The sequence below is a fragment of the Chroicocephalus ridibundus genome, chromosome 5 (genome assembly GCF_963924245.1).
Source record: "Chroicocephalus ridibundus chromosome 5, bChrRid1.1, whole genome shotgun sequence".
NCBI classification, from domain to species: Eukaryota; Metazoa; Chordata; class Aves; order Charadriiformes; family Laridae; genus Chroicocephalus; species Chroicocephalus ridibundus.
In genome coordinates this window covers 66,057,249-66,077,646 of record NC_086288.1, presented here as the reverse complement: position 1 = coordinate 66,077,646, position 20,398 = coordinate 66,057,249, and positions in this window count along the sequence as shown.

The window sequence follows — 20,398 nt, the reverse complement described above, 5'->3', positions numbered from 1 at the left end:
TCTGAAAATGCAAATTCTCAATATCCTTGGAAGCTAAAGTTGCATTTTTATATAATTTATGCAGATGAATACAACTTTCCATGTAGAATTAAATCACTATAGACCTCCGGAAGAGTTTACCAGTGTTGCCATGTTATTATCATTTTTCTTTTTCCGTTATATAAGAACGTAAAGGCACTATAAGCATAGCAGAAAAGACCAATGGGGTAGCTAGTTTGAAAATTGCATCTTTGGCAATGGCCAATATTATAAGAATGAGATGGAGGTTAAACATCCTACCTCTGAAACACTACTGTCTATACGTGTAGCTCAATAGCTATACAATATATCTATAAAAGGAGGAGAACCTGTAACTCATCATTTATGTTAATTCTACCACTGTTTTAGAATGTTTTAGGGGATGACAGCCTTATTATGCTCAGGACTCTTCATGCTATGCGAGTAGTCTAATGGAAGGATGTACGTAGAATAGAATAAACTGGCCTCAAAAATTTTATATTTTTTTTTGTGAAGATAAACTCCAAAATGAGTTTGTCCTTATGGATCCTAATTTTGGCAACTTGGTCCTACTTCAAAATACACATCAGTAATAGCAATTATTTTGATCTGACAACTCTAAAAAAGCAGTATTGGGTATTTCTGCTGTTGTACAACTGACCCATTTAACATGAGCTTTGGTGTTTAAATACAGTTTCAAAGTGTTCATGGGTGATGCGCAAAAAAGCACAAAAAGGTCTGATGTGTGTTATTTATCATTGTTACACTACGAATGGCTCAGGTATAACACCTACTGCCTTAAAAATATTACTTTGTAAAAGGGCTATTCACAAAATCACTAAATGGTTGAGGCTGGAAGGGACCTCTTGAGATAGTTTAGTCTAAACCCCCTACTCAAACTAAAGCAGTTTCCCCAGAAACATATCCAGATGGCTTTCAAATATCTTCACAGATGGACACTTCACAACTTCTCTGGGCAACCTGTTCCAGCATTTGACTACCCTCACAGTAAAAGAGTGTTGCGTCCGGATTGATTTTTGTATTCTTTAATTTATGCTGTCAGTGGGCACTACTGAGAAGAGTCTGACTCATTTTTCTTCATTCCCTCCCATCAGAATTTTGTACATATTGATAAGAGCCCCCTGAGCCTTCTCCTCTCCAGGCTGAATAGTCCCAGGTCTATAAGCCTTTTTTCATAGGAGAGATGCTCCAGTCCCTTAACCATCTTAGTGGCCCTTTTTTGGACTATCTCCAGTTATGTCCATGTCTCTCATACTGGAGGCCCAGAACTGGGCACAGCACTCCAGGTGTGGACTCAACAGTGCTAAGTAGGGGGGAAGTATCACCTCCCTCGACTTACTGGCAATGCTTTGCCTAATGCAGCCCAGGAGGCAGTTGGCCTGCTTTGCTGAGAGGGTACAGTGCTGGCTCGTGGTCAGTTTGTTGTCCACTAGGATCACCAGATCCTTCTCAGCAAAGCTCCTTTCCAGCTGGTCAGCAGTTAGAAACCAGTATGCACTGATCCTTATACCCCCACCTCCATCCCCTTTGTGACACTTGGGGTGGGAAAGGAGACCAGGGTGAAGTTAGGCCTAGGAAAGGATAAAGGAAATGTGTTGTTTTAATATTTACCTTTGTTTTACACTGTCTGAATGAAGAATTAAATATGTATTTCAATTGGCAATAAATTAAAGTAGTTTTCCCAAAGTCGAGTCTGTTTTGCCAGTGATGGCAATGGGAAGTAATCTCTCTGTCTTTATCTTGAACCATGAACTTTCTCGTTCCTCCTCTTTCTGCTTTCTCCCCCTGTGCTGCCAGGGCTGGGGGTGAGGGAAATGAACAATAAAGGGGGAGGGGAGTGTTTGGTTGCTAGCCAAGACTACATCACCACAGTCAACTGTTCATCCCCATAATCTGTTTCCTGTCCCATACGTCAATACACGTCATTAATGAGGAACTTGAACAGTATCAGCCCCAATATCAGCCCCTTGGGCACGCCACTAGTGGTCTGCCTTCAACTGGACTTTGTGCCACTGGTTAAAAGCCTCTGGGCTCAGCTGTTCAGACAGTTTTCAATCACTCCACTGTACACTCACGTAACCTGTACTTCATCAGCTTATCTAAGAGAATGTTATGGGAGACAGTGTTAAAAGCCTTACTAAAGTCAAAGTAAAAAACATCCACTATTTCATTTAGCAAGTTAATCACCTCATTGTAGAAGGCTAACAGGTTGGTCAAGCATGATTTCCCCTTCATATTTCTATGTAGACTGCTCCTGACCACCCTGTCCTGCATCTGTTTGGAAATGCTTTTCAGGAAGATTATCTCCATCACCTTCCTAGGTACTGAGGCAAGGCTGACCAGTCTGTCTGTAGTTCTCCAGTTCTTCCTTCTTGCCTTCCCGTCTTCCAGAACCTCTCCCAGTCAGCATAACTGTTTGAAGACAATCAAGAGTGACCCCCACAATGTCATCAGAGAGCTCCCTCAACACTTACGCATGCAACCTTTCAGACTTCATAGGTATATTTATGTACATCCAGTTTGTTTCAGTGCTCCCTGAAGAGTTCTCCTCCGCCAAGTGTAGGTCTTCCTTGTACCAGACTTTTTCTTGTGTTTCAGGGATCTGGGATTCCTGAAGGTCAGTCTTATCACTGAAGACTGAGGTAAAGAAGGCATTGAGTACCTTGGCCTTTTCTGTTTTATTTGTCAGCAGTTCCTTTACTCCATTCAGCAGCAGGCTCAGTTTTCCCTTGACTCCCTTTTGCTGTTATGTACTTGCAGAATCCTTTCCTACTGCCCTTCATTCCCTTGCCAGATTCTACTCCAGGTCACAAGGTCTCTCCCACAGGAAGTGAAGCACTCCCTCCTCACCTTCCTGGCCTGTCCTTCCTAAAAAAAACCCTATACATCCATCCATCCATGCATCCATCCGTCCATCACAGCCCTCCAATCTTGTGAATTATCCCACCCTGACTCCCTAATCCCAGTGAGGTCATAGCCCAGTAACTGTACAGACTTCTAAATCCTGTTTTTCTTCTAATTCCATGTTATGTGCAGTGCTGAAGAGGCCCTTCAGAGAGGCACCCAAGCATGCTGATTCCCCAGTACAGGCTTGAGAGCATTCTCTGTAAGGCTGTTTCACATGCATTTCCATCTCTACATGCCCACACTTGAGGTGATTCCACTTCAGCTCTATTTTGTTGATTACTCTGCCCTTTCTGTTTCCATCACCCCAGGCTCTTGGCTTGCCTCTCCATCCACAACTACCTTACTTGTTTGTTGAGGAACTAATCCCTCGTCCATCACTACTATAGGTATCCTACAGTGATTCCAGACAGAATTTTAGACTGAGAAAGAAAGGTAATACTCAGAGATGATAATATTCAGTTTCTGATCAGGCATCCACTTTAAACCCATTAGAACCAAGCAAAACCTAGTGGATATACAAAAGCTCAAAGCACACAGGAGCAATAAAGCAAAATGAAGTCACAATTTCTTGAACTACCAGCATTTGGTTATCAAGAACTATTTTAAATACTGTTTTTCTATAAAATGGCATGTAGAATAATTTATTATTTTCTTTTGTATTTTAGTCATTGTAATTTCTTGTAAGTGTTTGCCATAAACTGGTTAATCTTTATTTTTCACTTCCCTTCATGTTCTAAGTAGAATTTGCTATTGCTTATTGCTACACTGTTGAACTGAGACTGCAGCTTCTTTCATTAACGCATCCTATAGCCTCTGTTGTTTACATGGAGTCATGATGCAAATCAAAATGGCTATATGTATGTACAAGATGATATATAGAAAATACCTGTATTCATCTTCTAATGCAGATTTTAATGAGAAAATAGCACAAAGAAACATCTGCTTTCCATAAGTATTCCACCCTTTAATAAACTGACATTTGTTACATTTGTCACCTACAAAGGAATAAAACCTGTATTTGATTGTCTCCAGGAAAGTCTTTAAAAGAAAATATTTTCTTGTACTGTTCTAGGATCCTGCCAATTTAGCAGCCAGAAGAAGTTTTATGGGCTGAAAAGATGCAAGCATATTTACTAGAGAGACTTCAGGAGCACAAATTTGCAAACATTTTGTACTCACTTAGCTTAGAAGGAACAAAATGTACTCTAACAAATAAAGCTTTTAAAATGTTCACTGAACACAGCTCCTTTAAATTTTCAATAAGGCTGCTGCTCCAATATAGTATTCAAACAAGTAGAATAAGTCGGATTTACTGAGTGCTATTTTAAATTGTGAGCAAAGAGGGGAGATTATTTTTTTTCTTATTCTGAAGTTAAAGACAGGTACACAAAATAACTTTTCAAGGTCAAACAGCAAGTGAATTGCTGAACTGGGCACTAAGTCCAGATTTCCTCTATGTAGTCTTGTATATCACCTAATAAATCACAGTGAACCTTTCCCCAAAGCTGAGCTCATTAGTTTGGCATTATTAGTGCTGTACGTTTTACTAATAAAAATCTACCTCACTTTTGGGTCAAGATGTGAAGGCTGACATTGCAATGGAAGTTTATTCCAGACCGCTTGATCAGGATGAAAAATCAGATGAAGTCTTCTTTAACCAACTCAGAAGTCTCTGGCTCTTATGGAGGGGCTGTGCTCTCCCTGGTGTCTTCCAGAAGGGCAACACAGCAAGACACAAGGAAGCCTGAAGATTTCCAGAGGATGCCAGGAATAACTTCTCAACACAGGTACTGGATAGGCTAAGGGGTGATATGTAAATGACCTGCTATTCACAGACAGGGAAGGACCGACCAGGGATAGAACAAATAATGGTGGCATTGGCAGTAGTGACCTTCGAATAGTGGAGTTAAAGATCCTGAGGTGAATGAAGAAAACAAGTAGCAGAGAACTGACTCTGAAATTTAGGAGAGAAACTTTCAGATTACTCATGGAACTTCCCTTACCCTTTCTCTTCCCCTTCCCCTCCTGCTTCCCCTGGAATTGGCTCCACAGGTTGAGTGGATGTAGCTGGAATTACATGGTCGGAGTGAGGCTGGAAGGCTGGTAACGGAGACTAGTAAACCAGAGAATCTGAGGCTGCATAGGATCCTCTGCAGGTGGTTGCTTTTCAACATCTGCTTCCTCTGGCACTGTGTTTAGTTTAATCTCATCTGATGGTTTCGTCTGGTGAAATGTAGACTGTCTATATTTGAATTAGTTTTTGAGATTCTGTTTATAATGGAGACTTCTATAGACACTCTAAAGCACAGTTCATTTGACTAATACAGGCCAGACACTTTATGCCTTAAATGTGCCTATTCTCAACATTGACTAAAGGAAGGCTAATATAATAAGCTTAGAATACAGATATCTAATATTACGTGAGATAAATCCCATGATTATACCATAAAATTAAGCTGGGCTTGGGCAATTTTTTTAGAGTCTCTCTGAATGGTACTGTCTTTACACTCAAACGTTCTTATGATAAATACTGTGTTTAACCTCTGATGATAGTTTATGGGAAGCCAAACTCTCAGTACCTCCTGAGGCTGCTCCTTTGTAACAGTGCATATTGTGCCTAGTATTTTTTTGCTGCAAACCCACCTCAGTCATGCTTTATAAGGAACATGTTTCTTCTCATACCAAAGCATCCTTGTAGGAAGTGGTAACACATCATTTCTTACTATACAGATGGAAGACAGCAATGACCTAGGAAAATAATATGAACCCGATCATGGCATGAGGGAGAGTTAGCAAACCCAGATTAGTCTTGTCTAAACCCAAAAGTAGAAGCAAATAGCATCATCCCTACATCAGATGTGTCTCATGTTCTGCTCTGTCTCCATTTATAGCTTGGCTGTTGAGAACTGTGTAGAACACATCTGGAATGTGTGATCATTGTTGTTTAACTTTTTTTAACTGGAACCTTCCTTTGGACTTTGAAAATACGTCTGTGGAGGCAAAACAACCTTTTTCTTCCATGCAGACCCACATGAGGACTTTAATAATCAAAGCCAGGAATGGCTTTGATTTTTAATGGCTCTCTATTATGTAGTTGCAAATTTACATAACAGCAGTGGTTGTATGGAAGTCTTGACACCAAAAAAAAGATCCATTCATTAACATTCAGAATACACCTGCACACTGCTTGAGTTAGTTTTTTTTTTCTCTAATGCGGCACCTGTACCTACACTACTTTCTTTTTCACCGGTGGCTTTTTGGCATAATACCAAAGCAATGGAAATGTTACCTTTGTTATAGAAAGTAAGTGGACAGTGTATATTTTGTCAAAGCCAGAAAACACTGGCCCTGTGGTAGGAGACAAGAAAAAAAGTACAACATGGTGAAACAGTAGGTTCCAACTCATTGGCACTCACTGTGTTATGTGCTTGAAAGGCTTTAGGAATACTGAAAAAGGTAAACATAACCATATTAGGGAAACTCAGAATAGGAACTGCTGATGTCCTTATCACCTCTCATTTAAATTCCCAGAGGCAGTAATGTTTAGCTCCTTGCCAATAATTTGTTTATTCCAGGCATTTTTATATTTGTCTTCCCCCCCCGCAAATGTAAATGTTTGTAAAGAAATATCATTGATGGATGGTGAATGGGTCCCACAGCACCGACTTTTCAGTCCTTGCTCTTTCATCATGTTTTGTTTAACTGGAGAAACCTAAATTCATTTTCCTGCTGTGAACAAATGTTTCTGCTCATATTGCTTGAATTTTGGCAGCGATCTTATGAAACAGGAGACTGAGGTCAAATGCAGAAATGCTACAAGAGGCTCTTAGGCTCTCTTTAATGGTCTGTCTTAAAAGCAGTAACCTCTTATATCTGTTGCCGGTTGCTAAGCATGGAAGTTAGAAAAAATAGCACTTCCTTGAATGTGAGTTCAATTTCCACAAATGCCTCATTTACATGTGGATTTAGCCATGAGGGTTACTGCAACATTTGCTACATTTTGCACTTCTTCTGAACTGTGACTTCACCATCTAAATGGGATGCCAAAAAAATTTCTTCCTTCATCTAAATGAAATCGGTAACTTCACTAAAAAGTGAGAGCATGTAGTGGTATAGAGAGAAAGAGACAGGATGTAAGATCATGTTACTGTAAAAATCCAGAGAGTAGCTGATGCACTTGAGTCATATCTGGTAATATACTATGCATAGGCTGCAAAAAAATTAATAGAATATGTGAGTAATATATAGAGGAGTGAGTGATATGCGTATGGGAGAAAAGTTTAAAGGGAGTCTGACTCATTTGGAGGCAATCATAAAACTCTTCCTGGCAGCAACACCAAAGGTACAAAATCATATAGTTTATTTAATAGAACATTACATTAAAACCCCAACTAGAGAAGGATGTGGCAGTTCTAATGTATTAAGCAAATTGTTGGGGTTTTTTTCCCAAGTAATTACAAAGTGACGATCCACTTGAATCACAAATAACTTTATTTACATTTGGCTTACTGGTCTTGGACAACGACTTGACAGTGCTGGGGAGAGCAACTGATCAAGGTGCTCAGCTATATGCAGTGCTGGAAGCTTATGTTCAGCAGTTAAGTGCATTCTTCAGTTGCAGAGATCTCCAGCATCTGGAAAGAAAGCAGGCCACAAGCGGGGTGCCTGCACAGGTGGTGGGCTGTAGTTACAGTAGTAGGTTATATTGAGAGTGTCTCTATTACATAGTGCTGGTATTGGCTCGGTGGTGTAACCTCGCTGGTGAAAGCCGTCCCAGAGTGAGGATTTCGCTACATAATCATACGAAATTATGTAATCTAACAGGGATTTTTTTGAGACTTGAGGAATCAGTGACTGAGACTCCTGGCTATTCCAGCGTTATTAGAAACTACTAGGTAGGAACTAGTGTTGCCATTATTGGTGAAAGCAACATGAGAAAGACTGCTTACCGGGATACACATAATTAAAGGATAAAAAAGTGTTTGTCCAGGAGCAGGGTTAGGCTGTTTATGTCCCGCGTGATTATTCAAGATGAAGTATGGATTCACCAAGTTGAAAGAATTTGGATTGTAAACTGACAAGCTTTATCTGCTTTATAGCTCGTAAAAGAAGATGACATTTGCGGGTTTGGCTTTCTGCTGGTTTTCTTATAGAATTTGCTGGCTTGCTTATAGGAAATATATGCCCTTAAAATTATTTCATTTCCCCTTCCAAGCAATCTGTGACATGACCAAAATAAGGTGCTTGGTTTGTAGCACGTCTTTACAATGCACTTTTGCTAGCAGTGATTTTGGGGGTGATTCAGCTCGCACTGGATAACAACTATAAGCAGGTGCCCAACTAGCAAGGAAGAAGGCTTCCATGTGTATGTGTACATCTACAAGGCTGTTTTTAACATGAAAGCAGTCAAGGATGTTCTGCCTGTGGCAAGGTCATGCAATGGCATTGAATTTCTTTTCTGTGATAAGAGAAGACATTTATTGGGCATTAGAACAACTGGATGAAGGGTGGGGGGATAGTTTGACAGACACTTTCAGGCATATTAAGATTTCATGCCTGCAAAGATTTGCAATAGCTGGATGATACATCTAAAGAGAAACTAAATCACTTACAGTCAACAGTGGCCAGGTCCCCAACGTCAAAATATCAGGCAAGAATTTTTGGATCCTTGCATGTATTTTAGGTTTAAAAGTTGTTTAAAACGGTATAGGATGGAAGCTGGCTTATAAAAGGGCAAAAAGCCTTACAAAAAGTGAAGGAAAATAGAGGAAGGAGAAGTTTAGGAAATATATTTAGGGAAACGTAGAGAAACATGGTGAGCAGACAGGCAGGTTCCTTTATGTAATACATTGAAGGAAGGTTAATATATTACACACAGGAGGGTAACAGGTCATGGTATAACACCAGGAATGAACTTGACCTAGGCAGAGCACAGGCTTGTTAAGCATTGTTTATTTCTAAAAATCACTGTTATGTTGGATCCATAAAAGCGAACTAAGAATATTTCTCTTGCTGTGCAGAGGCTTGTCTTGTGGTTTCAGCAGTCTCTTTGACACTAAAGAAGAATTCTGAGAAGCACCCTTTATCTCTACAGGGTGCATGAGGAGAGTAGATTTGAGGAAAGGAAAGAAGGGATGTCACGACTTTTCTCATGCCTCTGTTGTCATGATCACCTTATAAAGCTGCTGACTATGAGATTACTAAGTGAACTTTCATTATTACTTTCTCCTTCCTTAGGCAGAGTGGGAATCTGACCACCATTTGTTCATGTTCCTGTTCTGTCGGCTGTGACATATTAAAGGCACTAATACAAAAATGAAATTGTTTTTGTCAGGTATTTTTACAATTGTATTTGTGGAGTTGTTTGGTTGCTGTCTGCAGATGAAGTACAGCAGAGGCTTTGCTCCTCTTTATAACTAGTGTTAGTCTGAATTGTGTTAGTCTGAATGCTGCAGGGCTACCTGGGCTACTGAGCAGAGTAAAATACTGTTCAATCTGGTCGGGAAGGGTAGAATAAAAGGGTTATATATTTTTTGACTTATAGGCTGCAGGTGTGTACACAGGCCTAAATACAAGCAATGAACTCATAGTAAAGTCTTTTTACACCAACTTTCTATGTAGCCTGTGATATGTCACTGTATATCTGGATTACTTTTATCTCACTATTTTGAAATTTGCTTAGAAATAAGCAAAGTTGGTGGAATATTTGTGACTGGATTCATAAAGTGGTCTAATTGTAATAATGCTATTTCAGACAAAATCTCCAAAATTAAGCACTTTGAGCCTCCTACAGAATGCATGAATAGAGAGGTAACTCTCACGTCCCACTCTCAGTAAAGGTGGGGGGTAAGTGACTTCAGATTCGTAAATTCTCAATGGTGCGGACTAAGGCAAGATAAATCTCAAGGTCCATATAGAAACATTTATTAGCTTCCCAAAATGGTTAGTATAGGTCTTAACAAGTCCACGATAATTGGTTAGGTATATAACAAATTATGGCAAATGGTGAGGTACGTGTTGTGTTACTTAACAACAGGTATAGGACAACTTATGGCAAGCAGTACTTAAGGTCGTACTCAAGGTAGTTATTTAACAACTCTAACCATTACTTAACAATTCTAAGAGAAAAGAGAAACTGAGGGATAGAGAAAGGAAAAGACGGAGAAAAAAGACCGAAATAAAGAGATCACCAGTCCTGGTTCCACCGTCTTTTTCAGGGAATCTCCCCAGGCATAATCCTCTTCTCTCTTGGAAAAATCTTCCCAGGTATGGTCCTCTTTCTTGGGAAGAATCTTCCCAGGCACTATCTGCTTCTTTTGTTTTTCCTTTGTTCCCCGCTAGGGGCACTTATTTTCCCCTTTTATGTTTGCTGAATTAGCATGGTCCAACCCCCTTGCTGAGGACAGCCTCCTCTCAGGTTTCTCCCCCTCCCAGGTGACGTGTAGCGTGATTTGGGGGGAGAGACGAGTGCCACAGTCATACACGTTTAGCATGATCTCTATAATCTTCATTAGCATATGCAGGATTGTGCGTTTTCATATGCATTTTGCGGATAATGAAGCAAAGGTCACTCATCGGACACAACGGCCTTGAGAACTGAGAACTAGCAAGCTCACCACACGAGTGGCAGAACGATCCTGTCTTCACAAGACAGTTGCCCCACACTTTCAGGCACCAGAAGTGTGAGCCTTATCAGTTCTTTGAAGGCCAGACCTGCATTATTTCTTTCCTTGCGAGTGTTTGAGGCCTTCCAATGAAGACTTGGAGGGCCTTCTGCCCCTCGTCAGGGAATTTACGGTCCGTCCCTTACAGTAACTGATTAAGATTGGGATCAAAAACGGTCTTCATAAGGTGGAAGAAAAAAGTAGGTTGTCTAATGGTGGCCGATAGAAAAAAAGTGAGAATACAGCTGGGTCTGTCTTGTCCAAAGTTCAGACATTTTCTAGAGTCAGGATTGACTCCATCACCTTTTCTCACCAAGCAAACAAAATTGCAAAACCCAGGCAGGAAACAATTATTTTGAGTTTATTGCTGATGCTTGGGTAACTCATCTGGCAGGAAACAGGACTGGGGTTCTAGAATCTGTTTGTGCATTTCAAAAGAAGTCCTTCGTAGTTTGGTTTACTTTGTCTTCCAAGAAACCGCTCTAGACATTCAGTTACGCTTCTTCTCAGTCTCTTCTCTGCCAATGAATTCTGCGTTCTTTTATGTGTAATAGAAGGGATTGAGATTATTTTTGTCTTCCTTTCCAGAAACAGCCTATTGCTTTGTTGCTGAGGCTGGGTTTTCAGATTTGATCTTCCTTGTGAAAGCAATTGTATCTGGGTCTATCACAACATACACGATGCTACAAAGACCATACTGCCAGGCCGCTTTCAGAGAAAATAACAGTTTCTACCACTTTTTAGAAATTTCTTTTCAAGATATCATGGACTGGTAGGCATGCTTTGAGAGCCTTTGCTATGTTACTTTCCTCAGGATTTAGTTGGGGGATTGTTTAATTTCAGGATGACAGGGTTTTGTTGTATCAATAATGAAATGGTTCTACGTGTATACGCACAGAAGCAGAGTTCCAGGCAGCTTCAAGAAAAAAGTTGAGTAGTATGTGCTGTTAAGCTGCAGCTTCGTTAGATATCAGTCAGTGAGAAATGGACCATGATCCTGATCTGAAATCTTTTGTCAGGGTCATAATTGCTATTATTTTCCTGACTATGAGAGAAAATATTAGCCACTAGTTTGTCTCCCACGATTTTATTTTTTCAGGATCTCTCCATTTTGGGGAGTTTCTCCCCTTTGACAATTCTATTGTTAGTTCAGGTAAACACAGCTAAATTAAATTGTTTCATTATCGTTCCTTAATGCTTATCCAATAATAATGAGATGCTGAATCCAGAAAGGTGTTGGCTTTCATAGCATTGAATACAAATAGTCAAGTCTTCTTTGTTACTATTAGGCCTGCTGAAAATGTTACCCAAGAGCAGGAGCTGGTCCTCTGAATCTAGTATTTAGAGGTCATGGGCTCCCCTTAAATGATATTGAACACCATTAAGTACTTCAGAATTATTTTTTTTTACTGTTAGCTTGTTTTAGAAAACTCTGATAGGCATAAAATTGCTGGATGTAGCAAATATTATGTATTTGGATAATTAATTTAGCTTAACTAATTAACAGTCTTGAGAATATATTACTAAAGCAAAGGGGATCTAAATGTCACACACACGCTCCATAATAAGAAGAAAGTGACAAAGTGTGTTATCACAGTCAAGCTGTTTCTTGGACTTGCTTCAGGAAATACAAGTTAGATTAAGTTCCTCTTGGTTACAAGGCAGTATTTTTAACATTGTTTCTCAGGCAAAGAAAAGGTTAGTTAAGGGGGAGGGTACCCCACTGACAGGTTTCAGCGGGAGCTGGGTCTGATCCGGGGATCTGTAAGGTAACTATGACATTAATGGCTAGGAAAAGTGGGATTACTTTCCAAAGCTGAGATCTACCGTTTCTGTCTATTTGGGGTCTTAAAGATCCCTCATTAATGCGAGCTTTAAAAGCCATTTGTTCTTCTATGGAACACCAACTGTTAACATTTCACTTATCTGTCCTTCTTTAATAGAAACAGAGAAATACGCCACATCCCTTAAAAAAAAAAAAAAAAAGAAAAAAAAAGAAAAAAACGGCAGGGTGGGGGGAGATGGACAAACAAACCTACCACAGTGGATTTTCCGTATTTTCAGTAAGATATACATTACTGCAGTTTTCCCATACAAAGCCACTTTATTTCACGACATGTTGATCTGCGGTCTCTCATAATACAAGAAGATTAGAAATCTGTAGGGGAGTGAGAACTCTTTCTTTTATAATTGTATCTCTAGCAAAGGGTGTTTATCTCCAATGTAGGCTTCTAATCACTACCATACCTTAATTAATCTTTGAGTACTCACAATATTGGCAGGTCCAAGACTGCAATGGATTTACGATGTAAATATGCTGGCTTCTTCTCAGAAGACTGTGAACTAAGAAGCAATAGATGAGATTCCAAACGGGAAGGCACTAAGAGTAATTTGCCATCTTGATGGCAATTTGTCATCATTTGATCAAATTTGTCATTTAATATCTGAAGTGCCTTATTCCACGTTAATATATTCCGAATTCTTAAAAGAATGTGAGTTTTAACTGAATGCAATTGTTTACATTCAAGTGGATCAAGCTAATCTAGCAAATGGAACAGTGGTGATGTTTATAGTACTCTTATTAGACTGTGGCAGAACAAAATGCTAAAAAACATTTCATAAGCTAAAAAACCCTTTACAATGCTATCACATTTTGAAAGAACATGCAGAAGAATTTTTTGAACTGTTTTGAATACCATTATCTGGGCTTTCCACAAGGAATGCAGTAATTAAAGACCCATATCATTCTACCTTCAATATATAACAACTGAACCACAAAAATTTTAGAATCTTGAATGAACGGTAATCATGGAAGACATGACACTATTATTAGTAATTATAGGTCTTTAATATTCTATGTTTTGGAGTAGGTTCAGCACAGTCAGTAGCTCTGTGGTACTGAAAAACAATAATTGACACATTCTTGGTAATTTTTTCTTCTTTCTAATGCTCAAATGACAGTGTCAACGTACACTGTCTGAAACTAAGAAGCAGCTAACTATTCCAGTAGCTGGGCTCTTCCATGATTATTCTTTGCAATGGCTGTCCTCAAAAACACTAGTAGAATCCAGCAGGTAGTACCCCTGAATTGCTTGTAGGCATTGGTATGGTCTATCGCTACGGTTTTCCTAACAGTGCCACAGAAAAATCTGAGGTTTTTGTTAAATATTTATGCTTGTTCTGCAGCATTCATACAAGAGTTAAAAATGAAAATTACATGCAACTAATGTGTTTAAATAAAAACATAAAGCCAGAAGTTATTGTCTATGATACTTCAGACAAATGTTGTGTAAGTGATTCTAGGTTTGTGTGTGTCTCTGTGTCTCTTTTTTTTTTTTTTTTTTTTACTTTGGAACATGATAAATTAAATCCCGAAGCGGTGTGTAGGGCATAGAATTTACTTACTGGGTATTATGCAGCATAGCCACTATTAATTACCAGCCACAGCAAATCTGATTAATGCTATTTTTCTCTGGCTCAAGTTCTACTTAACAGTTTTTTAAAGTTTAAAATATCAGGTCCTAAAATAGTTTAAGTTGAAGAATATAACTTTCATGGTTAAACTATCTTTTAAAACCTTTCAAACCATATGATTTTTTTTTTAAAGGTCAATATATTGCAGCAACTCTGAAGGAATATGTAGTCTGCTAGCATTTAGTTGCACTATGAACGAACAGCAGATAGAAATGATGCATGCGGATAACACGGTCTTGTATTTACCCTGGAGGTATTTAAAAGATGTGTAGATGTGGTGCTTAGGGACATGGCTTAGTGGTAGACTTGGCAGTGCTAGGTTAATGGTTAGACTTGATGATCTTAAAGGTCTTTTCCGAGCTAAATGATTCTATGAATTTTTATCAAAATTTATTTCCAAATTTGTTACATGTGAAAGTGGCAAAAGGAAGAAATTGAAATTTAACTTTATAGGTTTAGATTAAGAATGTTTTCATCCATCTTCTACATCTTCATCTGTATCTCTTTTCATCTGTCATCTACAAGAAAATCAGCTCCGCGGTGCCAACTTATCACTTTCCTTGCTTTGAAAAGATATTTCAGACCAACAGCTGCACATGTTACAGAAGGTAAAACATCCCACACAGTAGCAACTGGCTGGAGTTGGGAAATGTTAATCTTTGCTGAGAGGGTAGTTAAATTTCCCTAAAGAATAGGGAACTTTCTCATCCACAAGAAGAGGCTCCCCGAGGTTCTGGTTGAGGAACAAATTCAAAAACTTTAACACGGCTTGTATGCCACTAGCTATTCAAAGAAGGTTACCTTTTCCTCTGCTTCTTGCTACAAAGGGTTCACATAGACAGCCTGATGGCTTTTAGGTTATATAATTTTTTATGATTTCTCGGCAGGATCAAAGTAAAGGTCACAGAAAAATAATCTGAAATTCACTTGTACATATATAAAATATTTCAATGATCCTTGAAAGGAAAAAAAACCCCAAACCTAACACCTTTTGAAAATGCAGTTTCCTTCCTGGATTCCTGTCTTCATTTGCTTTTCCTCTTTAACTCCTTCTCTCTTAACCATGACTGCTTTCTCCATTTGTTGTGTCCTTCAATCTCAGGTGGCTGGAAAAGTCCTTTTAATGCTCTCTAACAGTTTCTTTTTTCTACTAATTCCAGGCTGCTGCTTGGCTCATCTAACAACTCTTCTCATCATACATCTCTTGTTACTTCAGTTCTTCTTTATTGATTCCAGGATGTTGCTTTCATTATATTCTTTCTGGTATGGCTGTTGAATTAAAGAACTAGCCTGTGTCTCCTGCGTGATGCTTTTTTTGGCACAGTCTTGCTAAGTCTTAACACACACTGGCTGCAGAGTCTCTCCACTCAGTGGTAGGTAGGAAGGATGACTGGAGGAAGAATAGTTATTGAATGAGAACAAAGCGCTACTTCTCATTGCCACACAGTCTTGAGAAATTGGCTACGATATTGATTTACTGGGACAGTAGTAGACTTGAGCAGATTAGAACTATTGGCAGCATGAAAGAATGACTGTCTGGAAGGAGTGATTGGGGACAGAAAGTGGAATGGACAGGATTGTAATACTGTAAGATGAGTTTGCTAAAACATATAATAGTCTTCCTGAGAGGACATCTGTGCCCAGAACCATAAACTGTGGACACAAGGACATCGAAGGACATAAAAGGAAAAATGGGATTAGATTTACTGTTATTAATTCCACCCAGCAGGTGTCATCTCCCTTTAGTTGTATGGAGTTACACAGAAAATAAAGTTTTCTGCTTCTTTAGGTCTCAATTCAGCAAAATATTTGAGCGTATCCTTAACTCCAGAAGAATTCCAGTTGTATGCAATGAAATTTAGATATGTAATTCAGGTTAAGGATACAGTTAAGTGTTTCCAGAATAGACACGGAAGAGGGTCTCACGAAATTCTTTTCATTTTGGTTCAATGCATTCAAGGCAATTTATTTCTGTTCCTTTTTATGTTCCCAGCTCCATTTTTCTATTACTACTTGTTTGCTTTGTTATTTCAGAGATGCCAACTGTCCCAGACCAGGACCATCCGCACTTGGTAAAAAAAAAAAAAAAAAAAAAAGACTAGTAATTTTCTCAGGGAATGCTTTTTTTCTGTATTCTAATTAATTTCTCTAATTGGAGGAACCCTCACTTTGCAACTGCTTTATAGACACTTATGATTTTGAATAAGAAAAGTATAGCCGGCAAAGGAGACAATAATGTTCTCAGGAACAACACAGAACTTCTCCCACCCAGCCTAGTTAGGAAACTGCTCTCTCTGGAGACATAAGTTGTGTTTGGCCACTTCTACAGTTTCAATTGCCTTGAAAAATCTCATCTGTGTTTTCCTGTGAAGTGATACTGGTTCTAGATTCATTACAAAACCCCGTTGCTCTTTCTCTTAAGCTAATAGAGCTTTCCTTTGGTTTTGCTATTATTGAAGCTTCTGGATATCTTGTTTCTTTGTAATGCTAAATTAAACTACTGTCAGGGATTAGAAATAAATACTGGCCAAGCATGTGATAGGGCTTCCACTGTTGCTTGTGGGTCACAAATATGTTTTTCTTCCTTGATGCTTCTAGAATTTTTGTATGTTTGCTTTTCCCTGAACCACTGCATTTTGACCTTCCTCTGAATGTTACAGAAAAGGCAGCCTTGGCAGGGATTTAAAAGAACAAATGTCGTGATCTTACCTGATCTCTTTGAGTAGCATTATTAATTGTGATTTTTGGACTTATACTATGCCTTAAGCTTGTTAAAAGTTCCTGGGAATTGTCCTATACCTAAACTTCTTCATTATTACCAAGGACTAGAACAAGTAGTCATGTCAATTCCTTCCAATCCTACGGTCCTAATTCTGATATCTTCCGACATCTATTATTTGAGTTAGAAAGGTCAGTTTGCTGCTTCTATTAAAAGCTAGGGGACCTAAAGTTGTTTCATATTTGGCAGACTCCCACAATGTTCATTCATAAAAAATTTACATTTTAGTACAGAAAATTTTCTCTACAAATAGCAGGAAAAGTTGTTGCCTTTTGATGCACATAGAATTTTTTTTTAAGTAGTCTTGGTTGTCATTTACTGAAACTCATATATGCTTTGAATAAATCTTTCTATAGTAAGATTTCCCCAAAGTAAAATTAAATTCTGGTACAGTACGTGAAAATTAAAATTCTGTTATTGCTCATTTATAAATTGGTACATTATTTTAGGGAGACAGTGTTCAGGCAAAAAGGTTAAACCAATTTTACAGGAAAACTATTGAAATTCACACTTGAATAATATCCATAGTAAAATTATTTTAGCTGTCCTTAAGAATTTTATAAACATATTAATATTGTCTAAAAATAATCTTCTGTAAATATCAATAAATACATTACAAAAAGACAAATTGTTATGAGGTTTGCATTAGACACTCTGTAAATAACTTGGACGTTCTAATAGCTAAAGACTTCTCAGAATAATAACAGGCTTTATTATGTATGTCCTAGAACCAACATAAAAGGCTCGGTCCTTCAAAAACTCAAGGCTTTAATCCAGCATACATATGATTTACTTCCTGTCATCTAGCAGGTCAGATAATGACATAGAATCAGTATCGGAAATTACATACAAGCCTCACATACACAAAAGTGTTAGATGTGTTTGGAGATATAAAGCGATATCCCTCAAAGACGGGTTGTGGCAGTGTGTTTCCCAGACATCTTTTTCTTCAAACCCAAATACAATTTGTTCTTTCTCTAAAATATTCATTGAAAGGCAAAAAGCAAATCCAGCTATATAACTACCTAAAAGACACAGACATACTTGAAGATTTTTTAATATGTTTTTATGGTTTTCTGGCTAAAGTGAGGAATCGTCTGCCATTTTTTTCTTAGAAATCGTCAGAAAAACAATTCCCATTGCCGTTCTAGCACAACATAAAACCAAGGTACATTTCAGCAATAGCATGAGATGAATTACTTACACAGAAGTTTAACCTTAGTTTGCTGGATTAGAAATTCTTCCATTTTATCTCAGATGAAGAGCAAATAAATATTAACCAGAAACTAGCAAAAAAAGTATCTCATTTTAGAAGTTGAAGAAATACTTCAAAAACTTAGGCTTTGGCGCAAGCACTTGGTCTTATCAGTGGGACACAAGCACAATTGCATTGCAGTGGTTCTTCATGTTTTAAAACTGCCTTTGAAACTGCTGATGAAAAAAAAACAAATTATAAAATGTAATTAAGTGTTGGCAAGCATTGTGAATGGTTAGATGCCTTGCAAGTGACCAGACAAAGAAGTTGTCTTTAACCGGAATGACCAGGATCCCAGGAGGGATCACAGGGAGGACACAAGTATTATGGAGACAGTCTTTGTAAACAGGGAGGGAGACATAATCATCGTTTCAGGAAAACATCAGCAGTGAGACTTTCCAATACTTTCTGATAAGCAAGACAGAACATGTAGGTGCAGACTTACTCCTTTGGTGGACACCAAACAAAATATTTGTGGAGAACGGTAATAAAGGAAGAAACATTCAAGGACATTACCAGGCGCAGGTTTACACTAAGAGAGAGGGAGCTGGCCATAAAGAACAGTTCAACAATCCTCCCTCACAAAAGGGAGTGACATGATTAATTTACTAAGCCCAGAAAACAAAGAGATATTTTAAAATGAATGGATACTATGTCATAAATCAAATTGAATCTATTGATTAAGTTTTTTAGGAGCACTTGGGAAAAAGAGGCATATGATGGCTGGATACAGAGTTACTCTGATTGTACAAGGCGTAGTGGAGGCATGCATTTACAAACATTAGTGACTCTCTTTAAATAGCAACTGTGAATCACCTTTTAAATTCTCTAATTTTGTAATAACTGCAATGGTTGCGACTTGTTTTCTTTTGTTGCATTTGCAATACACTATCTGTACTAAATGTTTGTTTGTGGTTTTAGTAAAGGGACTAACAGATTCATTAAATGCATTTTTTTCATACTTGGTAATTGCAGATGAAATACCATATTAATTCCAAAATATAATTTCTTCATTGCCTCTGTTTTCTGCTATTCCTTTAATCTGAATGATTCTTTTTATAAGACGTTGACCAGAATTAAATAAGGGTTGATACCATGGGTTTTGCCAGGAATAATTTCCCCTTGCCATACTATACTTTATTCTACACTGTATGCTGTTACACTAATTAGAGCTGTCTGAAGCATACATATTTTTTTTAACGGATTCTGCCCCAAACCATCTGCTGTATGTGTACTTTCATCGGGCCCACCCCAGATCCACGTTAAAAATGTCCAGACATAAAATAACTGGAGCTCAATAAACTATAATTGAATTTAATGGGCATAGGATTGCTAAGAGGATGTTGGCTAGGAAATGAAAAGCTACTTAGAGACAATGCTAGCCATTAACTGTAACGGTTCATTCAGGAAATCCATGTTCAATTTCTTGGTCTATATTTTCTACAATTTCCAACTCTGTATATTCTACAAATAGGCTTTTTATTTTGGCAGGAATGGTACCCAGTCCTGTCATTCAAGCATCACTATACTGGAGAGAAGAATTCATCCAGCTCTGGAGTCCTCAGCACAAGAAGGACATGGACCTGTTGGAATGGGTCCAGCGGAGGGCCACGAAGATGATCAGAGGGCTGGAGCACCTCTGCTATGAGGACAGGCTGAGAGAGCTGGGGTTGTTCAGCCTGGAGAAGAGAAGGCTCCGGGCAGACCTTATAGGGGCCTTTCAGTACCTAAAGGGGACCTACAGGAAAGATGGGGAAGGACTCTTTATCAGGGATTGTACTGATAGGACATGGGGTAACGGTTTTAAACTGAAAGAGGGTGGATTTAGATTAGATATTAGGAAGAAATTCTTTACTGTGAGGGTGGTGAGACACAGGAACAGGTTGCCCAGAGAAGCTGTGGGTGCCCCTTCCATGGACATGTTCAAGGCCAGGCAGGATGGGGCTTTGAGCAACCTGGTCTAGTGGGAGGTGTCCCTGCCCATGGAAGGGGGGTTGGAACTAGATGATCTTTAAGGTCCCTTCTAACCCAAACCATTCTATGATTCTATAATTCCAGAATAATCTCAAGGACATAGACATTGCATTATTTGGAATGGTATTTTCAGAAACGAAATAATCAAAAAATATTAAAACCAAATGCTGATTAGAGTCTCATTTATCTGTTTATTTTGTCAATATTGTGTTATTTTAAAAACTTCTATGCCCAATGAACATTGCATGTGCCTTTTCCTCTCAATGGAGACTAAGGTTAAGACCAAAGATTTTTATTTTATGGATAATTTTCAGATCTATGTTGTAC